At 41.5% G+C, this 11,170-nt stretch overlaps 1 long non-coding RNA gene across 1 annotated transcript; it reads left to right on the forward strand.

The window, feature by feature from the left end:
* The first annotated feature begins 480 nt into the window (after positions 1 to 480).
* LOC124290712 lies at positions 481 to 11,169 on the forward strand. The gene is made up of 3 exons (XR_006902012.1): positions 481 to 582; positions 5,760 to 5,890; positions 11,060 to 11,169. It is a non-coding gene; the product is annotated as an uncharacterized LOC124290712 (long non-coding RNA).
* The last annotated feature ends 1 nt before the right edge of the window (position 11,170 follows it).

Genomic DNA, 11,170 nt, shown 5'->3' on the forward strand with positions numbered 1-11,170 from the left:
TGTGTAAAATTAAAAGATATGTATTAGGTAAGTATCGTCATTCAACATTCAACTACGCAGACCAGCAGAGAAGTAGCAGAAAACACTTCTTAAGAAAACACTTACATCTCCTACACACAGTATTTCAATTATTAATACACGTCTACGAAATCACCGTCTACGAACCAGTCTGGGCTACGAATCCACCGCGTCTACGAACTGGTTCAGTCTACGAAATCACCGTCTCCCGTCGACTTCAGATAATAATTAAAAACAGGCTTTATTGTAGATCGGGACCCAGGCGGGCTCACAAAGCCTCGTGGCTCCATCCTCGACTCATATCTAAGAAACATACAATAACACATTTTATCACAGCATCAAGCTCCTGACAATACCAAGCAAAGATCGAGATATGGTCTCTGTACCAAGCAGCACAAGAGACCCAATGTAATCGTAAATTGAGCCATTGTGGTCCAACTAGAATAAACTCTGTGGGACTAGTGCCGTTTCGGCTTACTACCTTTCGCAGCCGGAAGAGGAAGTGTAATGTATTTGTTGATGGTGTCATGGTCACCGCTGTTGACTGATGAAAGTATCAACTACGTAAGCTATAATTATTTTTGGTTTGATGTGTTAAAGGTCTAGTCTTTGTGTTGGTAAATATGATAGTATCGTTCAGGTTTCTACACTAAACAGTCTACATGTAGCTACTGTAGTAGTAGGTTACAGTGGTAGTGTTGAGCTGGAACACATGACAGCTGGTACATACAGATATAGGCTACACTACATGTTAGAAGTATGCAATAGGAATTGCGAAACTGTCACTGATTATGTGTAACAATTCTGTCACACACAATCTCATGATGATCAGTGAGTTTTAGACGAAAGTCTCACATCTCGAGACTCAAGAATACCAAACACTTCAGTGAAGTTCTAATTTTATAATCTTTTTCTTCTAAAAATATGTTGTATACTGGCAACTGTTTATAGTAAAGTTGGGGCCAGTACATTTCTGAATCCTGCTACTGGCTGCAGAACAGGTATTCCAATACATCAGTATCACACGTGCGCATTTCTGGTCAATTACAATTTGCATATTTATACCCAAGGATATTTAACAACTGTAAAACTTTTAAAAGACAGCAAAAGAAAATTCTTCACTGTAAGTATCATCAGAGAAAAATTAAAGGTAAAGTTATATAATGAACCCTATAAATATTTTTTAACTTAGTTGTGGAGATGTCACACGATCTATATTATAGCAAGTTCAAGTTAAAAAAAATCATTGTTTCATTCCCCATCAATCTACTGTAATAAAAATCACTCAACTAGTCACACAATCAATTATTTGAGATTACTTTATGATATAAAATATGTTATTTTACGAATGACATGAGAAATTCTGAAATGGTGATAGATCTAACTGTTACAGTTAGTTGTGACAAAACACCTGTTTGTACTGCCATGATTACAGGTACAGTTGGGTGTGAGAAAACACCTATTTGTACTGCCATGATTCCCTTCCTACGCGTTATATGCAAACACGATATGTGGACTGGACACATTGGTGACTAGCTAATTAAGTGTCATAATTAACTCTGTTTCATTAATTTAACTAACCGCAGAATAATTTTGTAAATACCGCTAAAGTATGGCGATAACTGTTCGGCAGCCAGTATATGTTTTGAACCACAGACCTCATCAGAGGTGTTTCTAACTAACCTCCATTCATTAGGGTTGAACCTACAAGGGTTGTTTTCTGGAATTTGTTAAAACACTTCTGGCATGGCACGAGTGACTTAGGATGCAGTTGAAAAAGAAATGTGATCTCTGAGAAGTAGAGCAGTGTCGGGTATTACCGAACAGCTAACACCATAACCTGCCTAATTCCTGTTGTGTTTCATTATAGGAAACATGCAGGGAAGTCCAACAAAGAACTGTTCAGTGTGAATCATCTTCACACACAAAGGAGAGTAAATTCTGTCCACCAATCCTGTTGTTGATAGATATTTCCCATGATCAAGTTTTCATTTTTTTGCACTCTTATTGACTCATCCAAACACCTTTGTCAGGCTATTCCGAAAAGCATTGTGTCCTAAACATTTAGTTGTGACCGAAATGTCATTGCTTCGATTTGTTGTCATTTGTTTTCAAACATGTACATGAGGTTAATATACTCTTTCTTTATTCCTGTAACTGAAATTTGCAAATAATGCAAGGTTTGATAACAGGAACAAGGAAAGTTCTGGGAGTGGATTGACAGGCCAGTGTTTGCAACTATATCAGGAGGTGTTATGTTTGTAAAGAACAAATTATCATCAGTATTTTGTGAAATATAACAATACATTTAAATTTGTAATGAAAATTAATACGTTTTAAGATGGTTCTTGAAAGAAAAAATGATAAATAAATTTCATGATTTACTGCATTACATCATGGACAATCGATTGATCGACTTTTGTTTGAAGAAGACTCGTGAAGATCTGGGTTAGAATTGATCCTCAGTAACCGATGTTTGTCGTAAGAGGCGACTAACGGGATCGGGTGGTCAGGTGGTCAGGCTGGGGCAATTCTACAGGCGTCCCATTAATCTGCATGTTTTGGTGATGAAAATAATTACCATAGCAGGGTTTTACACAACATACAAATGTGTGTCCAGTATGCACAAATGTAGAGAATGGACCCAGGAAAATATTTCACTGCGTCCAGAGGGATGCACGATATCATTTATCGCGAACCCGTGAAGATCCAGGGTAGAATAGGTCTTCAGCAACCCATGCTAGCCACAAAAGGTGACTATGCTTGTCATAAGAGGCGACTAACGGGATCGGGTGGTCAGGCTCACTGACTTGGTTGACACATGTCATCCGTTCCCAATTGCGCAGATCCATGCTCATGCTGTTGATCACTGGATTGTCTGGTCCAGACTCGATTATTTACAGACTGCCGCCATATAGCTGCAGTAGTCCCAGGAAAAATGGTAGAGGATTGGAAATCCATATAGACATATGGAACGTATGGAATATATATACCCAGGAAAAAAAAAACGACCATGCCACCAAGAAAAGATTTGTCTTCGGACCAGATTCAAGAAATACACTCCCTTCGCGGTGTGCTCCCAGCAAACGAGGTCAAAAAGCGCTTCGGTATTGGGTTCACAAGGCTGTACGAGCTATGGTGAGAGCCTGCTGCTGCTGCAGAGCCTTCGACGACCCTCTTGCCTGCCGGCAAGATAGTTCCGACATCCAGCACAACCGTATTGCCTGCTGCCGCAGAACCGCCGGCAACTATCTTGCCTGCTAGCGAGACAGCTCCGTCGACCGTCCAGGACTTCTGCTATCGTCTGGGGAAGATTGAGGCTCGTGCGGAGCAAAAAGCGACGATGGTGTCGGCTCGTGCGGAGTAAACCGCGAAGACGTCGTCGGCTCGTGTGCAGCGAACAACGAATTTGTTGGTCGACATCTTGTCGAGGCTGGACAGGACGATGACGAAGAACTCCTCCAGGAGGAGGAGGTTGAGGTAGAGACGCATCCGGATATCCAGAAGGTGCTGCAGACATTAGAATCGACCCAAAAGTGGACCTTCCTTTCGATAGTCGCCGTGTTTGTCTGGAATGTCGTCTACAAGACCTGGAAGCACAGCAGCAGCACACCACCACCGGCCCACCACACACCGGTCCACAGACAGGTCCACGAAACGCCAAAACATATGGTGAGGTGAGGTGAGGTGAAATTGGGTTTAACGTCTTGCTTGAGAATATTTCGCTCATATGACGACGTGCATGCGTGTGTATGTGTGGCTGCTTGTACTAGCCCAGACTTAAGCTGGTTTTATAGTGCTAGACCACTGAGATACCCAAGTACCATATTTTAACGTCCTTTTAGTATGATTAATGCCCGCCCCAGGAGGGACCAACGAACCCACGCCATCTCTTCGACCTTAAGCTCTCTGGGCGGAAGCTCTAACCACTACACCACGGAAGCGGCCCCCAAAACATATGGACCCTCACCATATGCACTATAGAAGTCGTGTTGTGCCCTAGAGCTGGGCTCTGTCGACAGATCCATCCAATGTCTGCAACATTGTTCTTTTGTTGCGCTCCATTTCTTTCCCGTCCACCGCTTGTCAGCTCGGTCTCTGGGAGCAGCAGCAATTCGACTTCTCGATCGTCTTTCCTTTTCGATATGGGCGAGTGGCAGATTTTGCCGAGCCTGCACCGAAACGGTCCACCCACCAACCGTTAAGCGTTCTATTCCGCCGGCGTCTCGAATCTTTTCTCGTATCTTGTAGCTGTAGACCGGAATCGTTTTTTCTCTTGTCGACGGCATATCTAGTAGCAGCAACAGTCGGTTCTTCCCTTCGTATTTCACTACGTCGAACTTTTTGCAGATGCAGTTTCCTTCCGGAATTTCTGAGGCTTTTCGGTGTTCGTTGCCACTTCCATATCCTTGGACCCACCGTAGTTGGGCAAGGGGATAGTATGCCATCCCCGTCCTCGTGGCAGATCTGCTTGTCCAGATAGCTGTCGGAAGATACAAGACTCTCTAGCTGCATGGACAATTGACCGCCAATTCATCGACGAGGCGTTGGTAGCGCAGGCACCAGAAGAGGCAGTCGTCGTCGTACAGATTCTCTACGTTTAAGAGAAAGTAATGGATCAGGATTTCTCCCGGAACCTTGAGTGGAAGTCTATCCTGTGGTGTGTAGTCTTCTATCGCTTTGTTTTCCACAGAACGCATTTCTTGCTGCCGACGCAGTGGTCGATTTGCACGTAGAGTTGTCTTGTTCGAAGACAGCGGGGAGTTCCGATATGGTGGCCAGGCAGTCGGTGCGGCGGTGGTGTCTTCTGAGTGCTGGGCGGCAGCAAGCGTCCGCGAGAACGATGCGGAGTTTGCCCGCTGCCGGGCGAAATTGGTTGGGTGGGTAGAGGTAGACGAAATCCACTATTTTGCCGTCTTCTGCGAATTGGCAAAAGTACAGCAAAGACAGTTCCAGAAACTGCCGTGGGATCTGGTAGCGTTCGTAGAAGGTGTGTCCCAATTTCTCCAGAATTTGTTTCTCTCGGTCGGAAAGCAATGCGTGGGGACACTTCTCCAGGAGTTCTCTCAGAGCTGCCTGGATTCGCGTGTATCGGGCTTGCGATATGTGGTAGTTCCTCTTTGCTTCCCGAAGGGACAAACGACCCGATCGGATCTCGGCATAGGCTTCGCTGCGATAGCTTGGTTCCTGTCATATTTTTTTTTCTATATCCCTACTGGTGTTTTTTTTTTTTTCGTATACCTGTCTTGGGGTTGGATGGACTACTGGGACTGGGAAGGAAAAAAACCCAGTGCAAACAAAGAGTGTCCCTATATACTCAAATGTTGAGTGGAAGTGCACCTTTTGGTCTTTTCCTTCTTATTTTATCATTATGTTTTCTTTGCGGTCCCGTTACATCATTCCCTTTCCACTGCTGGTATATTGCTGAGTGTGGTGTAAAACTAAACTCACTCATTCATTCACTATTATTCATTGTACCCACAACACATCTATAACTTCGCTAAGTGTTGGGTTGTTTCTTTCAGAACAGTTACTTACATCATTTCATCCATCAGTCCACGTGATCAATGATCCATTCCAAACATGAAAGTAATTATCACAACATACAGTTCTCTACATTGTTACTTCATAGGACCCTCATATTGCCTGCAAGGACCCTTAAAACTAATAAGTAGTGGTCCACTGGACCCCCATGTTTGTGAGTGGAGGTAAAACCTTGCATAATGTTATCTTCCTGCTAGTTTCAGGTGATGCACAATGTGATGGCTGCAGTGAACTGTTGCTGATGTTGACATGGGATGTGCTTTGTCATCTTCAAAGCACAACAGTAAAGCACCTGCTAACTCAGCCGGCCGAAATATACGCATCAACAGTAAGTCCAGTAATTCCTTTACAATCTCTGTTGCACCATATATTGCCAGTCCCCCTGTTGACTGGCTGAATCACACATAAAATCCCTAGAGTTTTCACCACAGATATTCTCCTCACTGTAGGTGTCCTCACAGTCCAACAGTGTGTGTCTACATAAAAAGAATATATTTTCCCTGAGATATCAGCGCATGATTAAGTATTTTTTCATTGTAAATTCTAACATATTCTCTTAAATACACACTTAAATATAGAAAAATTGTACTCCAAATACAGATGGGTGGAGACGTATTCTTGGAAAATATTCTGTAGGATACTGTCATGGTTTTGGCATTTCTAAGATACCTGAAGACCATCACCTTAAAGGGGCACTGATCTCCAACAATTCGCCAGGCCTTCTTCTTGTCTTTCGTTTTGTGTTTTTCCTGGGCATACCCAAATGATATCCCAGAGATCTCTACTGGTTCATAATGTGACTACATTTGGGAGTAAAAGGTTGTTTCCTCACATTGATCAACAAAGAGAAAATTTCATTCTTTTCATGGAATTAATATCATTATCGGTAATATTAGTATTGGTAAGATTTGATAAGTCGCTTGCATGATATTTTGTCAATTTCATTTAAACTATTTGGACTTGTAACTCAAACTGCCTGAACATTGGTTATCAATCAAATAGTTTGTATATGTTACAGTCAGTGTTGCCTTTTTATGGAGCTTGAGAAGACCTTTCCCCACAGCCTGATTTTTTGTAGGTGTTCTTATGATGAGATGATACGTTCTAGGTTCAAGTTGGCGGTGTTAGAATGAAAAAATAATTTTTGGGGGGTTGGCAATAAAATTAGGGTCGGTTGGGGCGATGAGAAACAGAAAATAAAAATGCTGCCCTTAAGTAAAGTGACAAAATTTGTATGCATGGATTAGTTGATTCTTTTTCATGCCACAACAGTGAATGAAAACAAAATGTAAAAATTGTAAATTACAGCCAACATAAATTATGTGTGCAATATTTGGCTGTTACCTTGCTCGGGGAATGTTCCCGACAATATCTACACAGAAGAACAATTATCTGTTACGCCTGCAGCTGACAGAGAAACATGTTTAATGCCATGTGCCTTTAACAATCTGAAATTGTAAAGTATATATAGCAATTCACGCTATTTTAACTCATGTCTGTTTCTAGGCTGGTCTTGTAAATTTGTGTCAAGTGTTTCACATAGGCCGAAAGTGTGATTAGTTCGCTCAGATAGCTTACATTAACATTGAGCTGAACAATCACAGTAAGGGACCATTCATAAGTTATGGCTAGGGTGGTGGTGATGATTTCAAGGCGGGGTCACCCATTTTGTTCTGAGGAGCTAGGGGGTCAGCAATTTTTTACACACGTACTAGGGGGGTCAGCAGTTTTGTACATAAAAGTATGTTTAAAATAGTTTGCTTAGAAATTATGGGAAGGGGAGTGGGGTGTCATTGATTTTGTACATGACATGCAGGGGGTTGGGGTGTGTCACCAATTTTGACATTGTTTTAGGAGGGGTCATTCACATTGTACATGCTTCTCCATAAAAATCATCATCAACCCCCTTGCCATAAATTATGAACGGTCCCTAAGTACACTTTATGCCAAGATGTTTGTGTATGCCATCAGCTTTAGTAAACATACATACATAAACACTTACTTTTGACACATCCACTATACAAAATAACAGTGATTAATCAATTAATAATTTTTGGAACTCAGGTTATGGTTCTACTCCCGCTGAACATCCACTTGCATATTACATCATCTGTAAAACATTAACCACATCAGACCTGGATTTATATGGTTATATTATGCCAACAAATCGTCTCCTGGCTGCTGATTCCTAGGTGGCACTGTTGAAGCCAGAGATTCCCCTTTGCTACAGGTCTAAGAAAGTGTTGTGTACAACAGATTTGAGATGGTATTTTTAGGGCTGTAACGATGCATCAAACTATCGATGGATTGCAATTGTTGAGTCTCTGATAGCAATTAATTGATGGTTGAAACAAAAAACTGTCGATGCATTGATAGTGACTATTGATAGTTTAGTCATTGACTTCCGTTGATAAATGCGCAGCACAAAATACAGGAAGTACCAGATTTGTTCTCTTTGATTTAGAGTTATCCGCCCCTGTTATGTTTTAACTGTTCACTTTATCTGTGTTTCAAGTTTCTTATCAGTTATTAAAAGAGACTGAAACTACTTCAACTTGTTTTTATTTCATATAAACTATACATTAATTTGGGAAATGACTTCAAATGAGACAAATCAAGGAGAAAAAAACTATTGCAATAGTATTGTAATAGTTGGTCGCAATAGTATGTTGCAATAGACTATCGCTATAGCAATATAGATGTTTCCCTCTCAAAAGTTACCCCTAGTATCTTTCTCATTTTCTTTTACATACCGAGTATAAAACATTAATGGATGCACTTTTATGTCTTGAAAACCTGCAGGCAAGAAGAGTAAATTGCTGAAAGAAAAACTTTCACCTTTGTAGTGGTCTACAGTAGGATGGAAAACCATTTGTTATCTTTGGGACGAGGATGGTGAAGCAATGGGAGCGTGTCTAGTGTACTCTGCCTACTGCACACCATCACAAGAGACACAAGGTAGCTAGCTGTAGGGTCCCTCAGCCTGACACTTGGATTTGTTGGGGTTGTTTCAAAAGTGCCTACATCACCTCCTATCTTCCAATCCCGGTTGAGCAACATCTACAAGATCCAACAAAGCTCATGCACTGGGTTATCGCATCATTCACAAGGGATTTACACCTTCAAAGATGGTCAACTTCGAGGAGCATCTTACAGGGACAACACTGTTTAATCTGACCCCGATGAAAAATACTCCTTTGTTACTTTGTATTGGCTTTGACAGACACAGAGAGTTGTAGCCAATGTGCATGCTCCTTTTGAGGGGTCCTAGTTGGACTAAAGCTGCAGAACTGACTAGAAGAAAGACAGCCTGCTGCTGTCATTTTAACAAGAGATGTTGTAGGTAGAGATGTCCACAGGTGTTGACAACCCTCTAGCCTACTCTTGAACAGAATTCCACTTATCAATTTGATTCAGTACCACTGAATGTCAACATAGCACCTTGTTTGGGACCAGTGGGAGGACGTTTCCTCCTTTGGAATTGGGACGTCAGACCATGGATTACAAGAAACATTGAAGACAGGATGTGACACTTCTGTTATGTGTCCTGGCCTTAATAGGACCTAAATTAGATGCTGCCAACTTAGCTTTAAAGACTTTTGCAGTGTTGGCTAACCTCTTGTAGAGCTCTCGATCTTGACATTGCTGCCCCCTGCCAAACGTCTAGTATATCTGAACTACTAAGTGGTTCCTCTAGCCAAATGTTATGAGAGGCATCCCCCTCATGTTCCAGTACATCATCTCTTGAAGATGCAGCAAGCACAAGCACATGGACGGTCAGTGGAGAACAGGACCATCCATGAGACTGAGTGGAAGAGAAGGGCATATATCTGGATTTGAAAACTTGGTTAAAGATCAGTTACATCAATCATCAGTTCTAGTTGCAAGACACTACAATAAATGCTTATCTGCAGAGGCAGGGTGGCGCAAGGTCTGGAAATGGAGACTTTTCTTTTATTTCATTTAGGAGGCTTAATGAATTTCAGATTAGAAACCTGCCACATTTGGGGGAATTCAACACCCCAGCAGACTACCTCATAATGAGGAAAATACGGAAAATTATACTGACTGAATTATCAGTTCATCCTGACATACTCCAGTGGTTAATTACAATGTGGGACACTATTCATCTCTACCTGTATATAAACCACAAACTTTCACTTTATGTAAGCACAGTTCAGGATGACAAACTGTCGTGTTCATGGGTTGGGAGGGTCTGTTTGCCTTTCTCTCCTAGACACAAGAAGAAGAACACTGATTAAGTCATTATGCTCCCCACCCAGCTTCACACATCAATGGCTGGTATCGCTGAATCTGTGCCCCTCTCATGGAAGTCATCAGACATATTCCTAAACTTTTCTTTTCTTCACCTTCCCATTAAGAAATTATCTTGAACAAGATGCAGGCTTCTGGACTGTACAGATGTGCCTCTGAAGCAGTACGATACTAAATGGCAGAAACAACAATCAGTCGAGAAGATCTGGCTCTTGGGGAGATGGAAACATCAGCATTCCCATGATTTCTTGCTTCATCTGACAGGACAGGAATTTCCTTCATGGAACTGTTGAAATATAATGATCAGTTTCTGTGCTGTTTTGAAGTCGTTTCAGTTAGGAGATATTAAACTGTTCATATTCATACTTTTCCCAGAATTCATCTGTTGTATTGCCAGCCTTGTTGGAATCTCCTTATGGAGAGGTGAACAGGGCCATATTCAATCAGGATTTGAACAATATATCTAGGAAAGCTTTGCCATCATTGTTTGCCAAACAAACAACAAGCTACTACTGCAGGTCCATGGCATTATGGGCGCTATTCGTTTCCAGATTTGAATGGACTTGTGGATCCCTCAGTAAGACGGTTATGCCCAGTAATAGCTGTACAGTATTATCTGCTTGCCATTAGAGTCATTAAGACATAGAGAATGATTGTCCATGTGCTTCAAGTCACCTGAAACACCAGCTGGACTAGAAGTTTTGGAACCTAGTATCCACAGAACATGTTTCAACTGTAGAGTTCACAGAATACATTCTTCAAATTCTATTTATGTGAGTTCCTTTCACATCCTGAGGCATACATTCATTGGTTCCATTGGTGCCTACCCAGTCTGTAGTGTTACATTAGTTCCTCCCCTTTCCCCAACACCCAGCATCTACTACCTTACGAGGTAACCTAGCCTTTCCATCAGTTGTCGGACTGTGTTTTAGTTTAAAAGTGGCCAAAATGATAACTTGAAGTAATTACATGTAATTATCAGAAGAAATCAAATTTGAGGTTATGTTTTTAAATAGATAAAGCACTAGTAAAATATTAACAAGTTATCTGTATCAAAGAAACCTAGCCACTTGCTCACAGACAAGTAGTGACAACATATTGTGCTTAGTGATCCCAGGAGTCAAACAATATGAGTTTGAACCCTTGTTTTATGTGAACACTTGTAGTTGTTTTACATCTTTCAGTCCGGTGTTTTAACTTGTCATGTTGTTTTCTGTTTCAGTAATTGAACCGACAAGCATTGGGGAACACAGTGATATAGCATTGCAGTCTCCAAGTTCCCAGCCCAGTGAATCTGGTGTTGTGTCTACAGATACCCAGACTCAAGACGTGG

Source organism: Haliotis rubra, unplaced genomic scaffold, assembly GCF_003918875.1.
Source record: "Haliotis rubra isolate DU_JTF1 unplaced genomic scaffold, ASM391887v1 Scf471, whole genome shotgun sequence".
NCBI classification, from domain to species: Eukaryota; Metazoa; Mollusca; class Gastropoda; order Lepetellida; family Haliotidae; genus Haliotis; species Haliotis rubra.